At 35.5% G+C, this 8,466-nt stretch overlaps 1 non-coding gene across 1 annotated transcript; it reads left to right on the forward strand.

Annotated features, from left to right (window-relative positions):
* Nucleotides 1-7,455: 7,455 nt before the first annotated feature.
* On the forward strand, nucleotides 7,456-7,589 carry LOC118895055. Its single transcript, XR_005019831.1, has one exon. It is a non-coding gene; the product is annotated as a small nucleolar RNA SNORA43 (small nucleolar RNA).
* The last annotated feature ends 877 nt before the right edge of the window (nucleotides 7,590-8,466 follow it).

An 8,466-nucleotide genomic window follows, 5' to 3' on the forward strand; every position in this document is an offset into this window, starting at 1 on the left:
TCAATATATGCAAATCAATCAATGTGATACACCATATTAACAAATTGAAGAATAAAAACCATATGATCATCTCAATAGATGCAGAGAAAGCTTTCGACAAAATTCAACACCCATTTATGATAAAAGCCCTGCAGAAAGTAGGCATAGAGGAAACTTTCCTCAAAATAATAAAGGCCATATATGACAAACCCACAGCCAACATCATTCTCAATGGTGAAAAACTGAAACCATTTCCACTAAGGTCAGGAACAAGACAAGGTTGCCCACTCTCACCAGTATTATTCAACATAGTTTTGGAAGTTTTAGCCACAGCAATCAGAGAAGACAAAGAAATAAAAGGAATCCAAATAGGAAAAGAAGAAGTAAAGCTTTAACTGTGTGCAGATGACATGATACTATACATAGAGAATCCTAAAGATGCTACCAGAGAACTACTAGCGCTAATCAATGAATTTGGTAAAGTAGCAGGATATGAAATTAATGCACAGAAATCTCTTGCATTCATATACACTTATGATGAAAAATCTGAAAGTGAGATTAAGAAAACACTCCCATTTACCATTGCACCAAAAAGAATAAAATATCTAGGAATAAACCTACCTTAGGAGACAAAAGACCTGTATGCAGAAAATTATAAGACACTGATGAAAAATTAAAGATGATACAAATAGATGGAGAGATATGCCATGTTCTTAGATTGGAAGAATCAACATTGTGAAAATGACTCTACTACCCAAAGCAATCTACAGATTCAATGCAATCCCTATCAAACTACCACTGGCATTTTTCACAGAACTAGAACAAAAAAATTCACAATTTGTATGGAAACACAAAAGACCCCGAATACCCAAAGCAATCTTGAGAACGAAAAATGGAGCTGGAGGAATCAGGCTCCCTGACTTCCGACTATATTACAAAGCTACATTAATCAAGACAGTATGGTACTGGCACAAAAACAGAAATATAGATCAATGGGACAGGATAGAAAGCCCAGAGATAAACCCACACACATATGGTCACCTTATCTTTGATAAAGGAGGCAAGCATATACAGTGGAGAAAAGACAGCCTCTTCAATAAGTGGTGCTGGGAAAACTGGACAGGTACATGTAAAAGTATGAAATTAGATCACTCCCTAACACCATACACAAAAATAAACTCAAAATGGATTAGAGACCTAAGTGTAAGGTCAGACACTATAAAACTCTTAGAGGAAAACATAGGCAGAACACTCTATGACATACATCACAGCAAGCTCCGTTTTGACCCAGCTCCTAGAGGAATGGAAATAAAAATAAATAAATAAACAAATGGGACCTAATGAAACTTAAAACCTTTTGCATAGCAAAGGAAACCATAAACAAGACCAAAAGACAACCCTCAGAATAGGAGAAAATATTTGCAGTGAAGCAACTGACAAAGGATCAATCTCCAAAATTTACAAGCAGCTCATGCAGCTCAATAACAAAAAAACAAACAACCCAATCCAAAAATGGGCAGAAGATCTAAATAGACATTTCTCCAAAGAAGATATACAGATTGCCAACAAACACATGAAAGAATGCTCAACATCATTAATCATTAGAGAAATGCAAATCAAAACTACAATGAGATATCATCTCACACCGGTCAGAATGGCCATCATCATAAAATCTAGAAACAATAAATGCTGGAGAGTGTGTAGAGAAAAGGAACACTCTTGCACTGTTGGTGGGAATGTAAATTGATACAGCCACTATGGAGAACAGTATGGAGGTTCCTTAAAAAACTAAAAATAGAACTACCATACGACCCAGCATTTCCACTGCTGGGCATATACCCTGAGAAAACCATAGGTCAAAAAGTGTCATGTACCAAAATGTTCACTGCAGCTCTATTTACAATAGCCAGGACATGGAAGCAATAATTGTTCATCATCGGATGAATGGACAAAGAAGATGTGGCTCATATATACAATGGAATATTACTCAGCCATAAAAAGAAACGAAATTTAGTTTTTTGTAGTGAGGTGAATGGAGTTAGAGTCTGTCATAAAGAATGAAGTAAGTCAGAAAGAGAAAAACAAATACAGTATGCTAACACACATATATGGAATCTAAGAGGGAAAAAAATAGGTCATGAAGAACCTAGTGGCAAGACGGGAATAAAGACACAGACCTACTAGAGAATGGACTTGAGGATATGGGGAGGGGGAAGGGTAAGCTGGGACAAAGTGAGAGTGCATGGACATATATACACTACCAAACGTAAAATAGATAGCTAGTGGGAGGCAACTGCATAGCACAGGGAGATCAGCTTGGTGCTTTGTGACCACCTAGAGGGGTGGGATAGGGAGGGTGGGAGGGTGGGAGATGCAACAGGGAAGAGATATGGGAACATATGTATATGTATAACTGATTCACTTTGTTATAAAACAGAAACTAACACACCATTGTAAAGCAATTATACTCCAATAAGTATGTTAAAAAATAATCTACAAATGACAAATGCAGGAGGGTGTGTGGAGAAAAGGGAACTCTCCTACACTGTTGGTGGCAATATAAATTACTGCAGCCACTATGGAAAACAGTATGGAGGTTTCTCAAAAACTAAAACTATGATCCAGCAATCTCACTCCTGGGCATATATCCAGACAGAACTATAATTCAAAAATATACACTCACCCCTATGTTCATATCAGCAATATTTATAATACCCAAGACATGGAAACCACCCAGAGATTAACATATTATGTGAATTATGTCAGAAAGAGAAAGACAAATACCATACAATATCACTTATATGTGGAATCTAAAACATGACACAAATGAACATGTCTATGAAACAGAAACAGCCTCACAGATAAAGAAAACTGACTTGTGTTTGCCAAGGAGGGGTGAGGAAAGGATTGGGAGTTTGGAAATAGCAGATGCAAAGTATTATATATAGAATGGATAAACACCAAGGTCCTACTGTATAGTAGAGAGAACTATAGTTAATATTCTGTGATAAATCATAATGGAAAATAACATGAAAAAGAATATGTATATTTAATTTTATATATATGCTTTATATATATATGTATCTCAATCATTTTGCTGTACAGCCAAAATTAATGCAACATTGTAAATCAACTATAATGCAAAAGAATTTTAAATGCAAAAAAAATGCATGTTTTCCTTTTGTGTACAAAAGGTTCAATATATACCAATTATGTTACATTAATTTGTTTCTCAAAATAAAGAATTTTTGATATTTTGCATCAGCTTCATAATATAAATGCAGAAAACTTTTTTTCCCTAAAGTTCAGAAATAGCCATTTTGCTCATTTGATAAATTATAAACCACTAACTTCATAAAAACCAGATACATGACTTCTTCCCTCCAAAGAAATATTTCTCCACCCTTGCAAGATTAATAGACTGTTCCACCATGAATTAACTTTCTACAATAGAGACATGAGATTTGCATCCTGAAATCTCTCTCTTGCAAAAATGCCCAATTAGCATCCAAGCAAAACAGAAAAGAAATGCTTTTTTACAGATCTCATACTCCTTGCAATTGTACTCAAGATACCATGTTTTTTTTTTCCATATATCCACTTTTTTTTTGTTTAAGATTCTTTTCCCATATAGGGCATTACAGAGTATTGAGTAGAGTTCCCTGTGCTATAGGTCCTTATTAATTATCTATTTTATATATAGTAGTTTGTATATGTCAGTCCCAATCTCCCAATTTATCCTCCCCCCCCCTTATCCCCTGGTAACCATAAGTTTGTTTCCTACATCTGTGACTGTACCTTGTTTTGTAAATAAGTTCATTTGTACCGTTTTCTTCAGATTCCACATATAAGCAATATCATATATTTGTCTTCCCATGTCTGACTTACTTCACTCAGTATGACAATCTCTAGGTCCATCCATGTTGCTGCATATGGCATTGTCTTGTTTTTTTTTAATGGCTGAGTAATATTCCATTGTATATATGTACCACATCTCCTTCATCCATTCCTCTGTTGATGGACATTTAGGTTACTTCCATGTCCTGGCTATTGTAAACAGTGCTGCAATGAACATTGGGGTGCATGTATCTTTTCCAATTATGGTTTTCTCTGGGTATATGCCCAGGAGTGGGATTGCTGAGTCATATGGTAGTTCTATTTTAGTTTTTAAAGGAACCTCCATAATGTTCTCCATAGTTGCTGTACCAATTTATATTCCCATCAACAGTGTAGGAGGGTTCCCTTTTCTCCACCTCCCTCTCCAGCATTTACTGTTTGTAGATTTTTTGATGATGGCCATTCTCACCGGTGAGAGGTGATACCACATTGTAGTTTTGATTTCATTACTGTAATAATTAATGATGTTGAGCATCTTTTCATGTGCTTTTTGGCCATCTGTATGTCTTCTTCAGAGAAATGTCTATTTAGACATTCTGCCAAGTTTTTGATTGGATAATATTTTTGATATTGAGCTGCATGATCTGTTTGTATATTTTGGAGATTAATCCTTTGTCAGTTGCTTCATTTGCAAATATTTCCTCCCATTCTGAGGGTTGTCTTTTCGTCTTGTTTATGGTTTCCTTTGCTGTGCAAAAGCTTTTAAGTTTAATAAGGTCCCATCTGCTTACTTTTGTTTTTACTTTCATTACTCTAGGAGGTGGATCAAAAAAAATCTTGCTGTGATTTATGTCAGACTGTTCTGCCTATGTTTTCCTCTAAGAATTTTATAGTGTCTGGCCTTACGTTTAGGTCTTTAATCCATTTTGAGTTTATTTTTGTGTATGGTGTTAGGAAGTGTTCTAATTTCATTCTTTTACACGTAGCTGTCCAGTTTTCTCAGCACCTCTTATCAAAGAGACTGTCTTTCCTCCATTGTATACTCTTGCCTCCATTATCATAGATTAGGTGGCCATATGTATGTGGGTTTATCTCTGGGCTTTCTATCCTGTTCCACTGATCTATATTTCTGTTTTTGTGCTAGTAGCATACTCTTTTGATGACTGTAGCTTTGTAGTATATTCTGAAGTCAGGGAGCCTGATTCCTCTAGTTCCATTTTTCTTTCTCAAGATTGCTTTGGCTATTCGGGGTCTTTTGTGTTTCCATATAAATTGTAAAATTTTTTGTTCTAATTCTGTGAAAAATGCCATTGGTAGTTTGCCAGAGATTGCATTGAATCTGTGTAGCTTGCTTTTTGTAGTACAGTCATTTTCACAATATTGATTCTTCCAATCCATGAACATGATATATCTCTCCATCTGTTTGTATCATCTTTGATTTCTTTCATCAGTATCTTATATAGTTTTCTGAGTACAAGTCTTTTGCCTCCTTAGGTAGGTTTATTCCTAGGTATTTTATGCTTTTTGTTGTGATGGTAAATGGGATTGTTTCTTTAACTTCTCTTTCTGGTCTTTCGTTGTTAGTGTATAGGAATGCAAGAGATTTCTGTGTATTAATTTTGTATCCTGCAGCTTTACCAAATTCATTGATGAGCTGTAGTAGTTTTCTGGTAGCATCTTTAGGATTTTCTATGTATAGTATCATGTCATCTGCAAACAGTGACAGTTTTACTTCTTTTCTGATTTGGATTTCTTTTTTCTTTTTCTTCTCTGATTGCCATGGTTAGGAGTTTCAAAACTATGTTGAATAATAGTGGCGAGAGTGGACATCCTTGTCTTGTTCCTGATCTTAAAGGAAATGCTTTCAATTTTTCACCATTGAGAACAATTTTTGCTGTGGGTTTGTCATATATGGCCTTTATTATATTGAGGTAGGTTCCCTATATGCCCACTTTCTGGAGAGTTTTTATCATAAATGGGTGTTGAATTTTGTCAAAACTTTTTCTACATCTATTGAGATGATCATATGGTTTTTATTCTTCAGTTTGTTAATATGGTGTATCACATTGATTGATTTGCATATATTGAAAAAACCTTACATCCCTGGGATAAATCCCACTTGATCATGGTGTATGATTCTTTTAATGAGCTTTTGGATTCTGTTTTCTAGTATTTTGTGGAGGATTTTTGCGTCTACGTTCATCAGAGATATTGACCTGTAATTTTCTTTTTGTTGTGGTATCTTTGTCTGATTTTGGTATCAGGGTGATGGTGTCCCCTTAGGATCAGCTTGGGAGTGTTCCTCCCTCTGCAATTTTTTGGAATAGTTTGAGAAGGGTAGGTGTTAACTCTTCTCTAAATGTTTGATAGTGCCTGTGAAGCCATATGGTCCTGGACTTTTGTTTGTTAGAAGATTTTTAATCACAGTTTTAATTTCATTACTTGTGATAGGTCTGTTTATATTTTCTATTTCTTCCCAGTTCAGTCTTGGAAGGGTGTACCTTTCTAAGAATTTGTCCATTTCTTCCAGGTTGTCCATTTTATTGAGATATAGTTGCTTGTAGTAGTCTGTTATAATCTTTTGTATTTCTGTGGTGTTGGCTGTAACTTCTTTTTCATTTCTAATTTGATTGATATGAGTTCTCTCCATTTTTTCCTTGATGAGTCTGGCTAAAGGTTTATCACTTTTGTTTATCTTCTCAAAGAATGAGCTTTTAGTTTCATTGATCTTTGCTATTGTTTTCTTCATCTCTATTTATTTCTGATCTGATCTTTATGATTTCTTTCCTTCTACTAACTTTAGGTTTTGTCTGTTCTTCTTTCTCTAGTTGCTTTAGGTTTAAGGATATGTTGTTTATTTGAGATTTTTCTTGTTTCGTGAGGTAAGATTGTATTGCTATAAAATTCCCTTTTAGAACTGCTTTTGCTGCATCCCATGGGTTTTGGATTGTTGTGTTTTTGTTGTCATTTGTCTCTAGGTATTTTTTAAAATCCGCTTGATTTCTTCAGTGATCCATTGATTATTTAGTAACATATTGTTTAGCTTCCATGTGTGTGTTTTTTACAGTTTTTTGATCCTGTAATTGATTTCTAATCTCATAGCACTGTGGCCAGAAAAGGTGCTTGATATGATTTCAATTTTAAAAAATTTACCAAGGCTTGATTTGTGACCCAAGATGTGATCTATCCTGGAGAATATTTCATGTGCACTTGAGAAGAAAGTTTATTCTGTTGCTTTTGGTTGGAATGTCCTATAAATATCAATTAAGTCTATCTGGTCTAATGTGTCATTTAAGGCTTGTGTTTCCTTATTAATTTTCTGTCTGGATGATCTATCCACTGGTGTAAGAGGGGGTGTTAAAACCCCCTACTATTGTTATAAAGCAATATGGAATTTTAAAATATTTCATTCAATACGAATAATAAATATATTCCATATATCTGCAAAGAAAGCATTGTAAGACTAAATAGATACACATTATTTTAGCAGTGTGAATTTGGGACAAATACACTTTATCCATTCACACGTACCTGGGTCTATGGCTATTGTCTTATTTCCCTTCAAATCTAAGGATCCTTCTTTTGCTCCATGAAGGTGATCAGTTCCAGTGGGTGAAAGGGAGGGGATACTGCCCTGCAGATGCCAGACCTTCTGGCCCCAGGAGTGCAGCTGGTCTGCTGCACCTGTGACATTGGGTCAGAGAGGAAGTGGCTATTTCTATGCTCAGTGCTCAGAACAGTGGGCACTAAGAATGGTTTGTAGCTGGACACAGCACAAAAAGAAAAAAAGTGACCAGTTGTGACTTAGTAACAGCAAGACTTCTTCAACAGAAAAAGCAACATACGTTTTGCTGGAGGTTTTTCTATTTCCAGTCCAGTATTATGATCAGGTGATAAGAGAAGGAAGAGTAAAATAGTCTAGAATATGATTTCCCAAAATACTGTTTTTTGAAAGAACCTTTATTATAGTAGGCAACAGCAAAAAATCAGATCCTGGGATCTATGTTCAAGTAATGCTGAGTCAAAATTATGGGTGGAAATCTTATTTTAAAATGGAGGGAACACTATTTTATACAAATGATCCTATAGAATTACCACTAATCTAAAGTGAAGGATGCAGATAACCTCAAGTAAGAGAAAGATTAGAATTATGATGAATTATCACCAAGCCCTTCTATCTATACCCACAGACTGCTGAATTTTCCCAAAAACTTTGGATCTGAAACTCTACTGTAGGAAGCAGAAGATTCCAGGAGACATTCTACAAATGAAGGGACCTTGACTCTGTGGGTGGATAAGGAATTCTGAAAGGAAGGTATCCTCGCCCAAGGAGACCAGGTTCCTATAGATCTCTAACATCACATCCCTATGCAATTCCCATTCATCAATGTCCAATCATTCCTACTCCTCTTCAGAGAAATCTATAGCCACGTCCTGGATGTCAATAGTCCCTGAAATAAAAAGTGTATACGGAAAAGGGAACCCTCTTACACTGTTGGTGGGAACGTAAATTATTACAGCCACTATGGAGAACAGTGTGGAGGTTCCTTTAAAAACTAAAAATAGAACTACCATATGACCCAGCAATCCTACTCCTGGGCACATACCCAGAGAAAACCATAATTCAAAAAGATACATGCATCCCTATGT

Source organism: Balaenoptera musculus, chromosome 4 (assembly GCF_009873245.2).
Source record: "Balaenoptera musculus isolate JJ_BM4_2016_0621 chromosome 4, mBalMus1.pri.v3, whole genome shotgun sequence".
Classification (NCBI taxonomy): domain Eukaryota; kingdom Metazoa; phylum Chordata; class Mammalia; order Artiodactyla; family Balaenopteridae; genus Balaenoptera; species Balaenoptera musculus.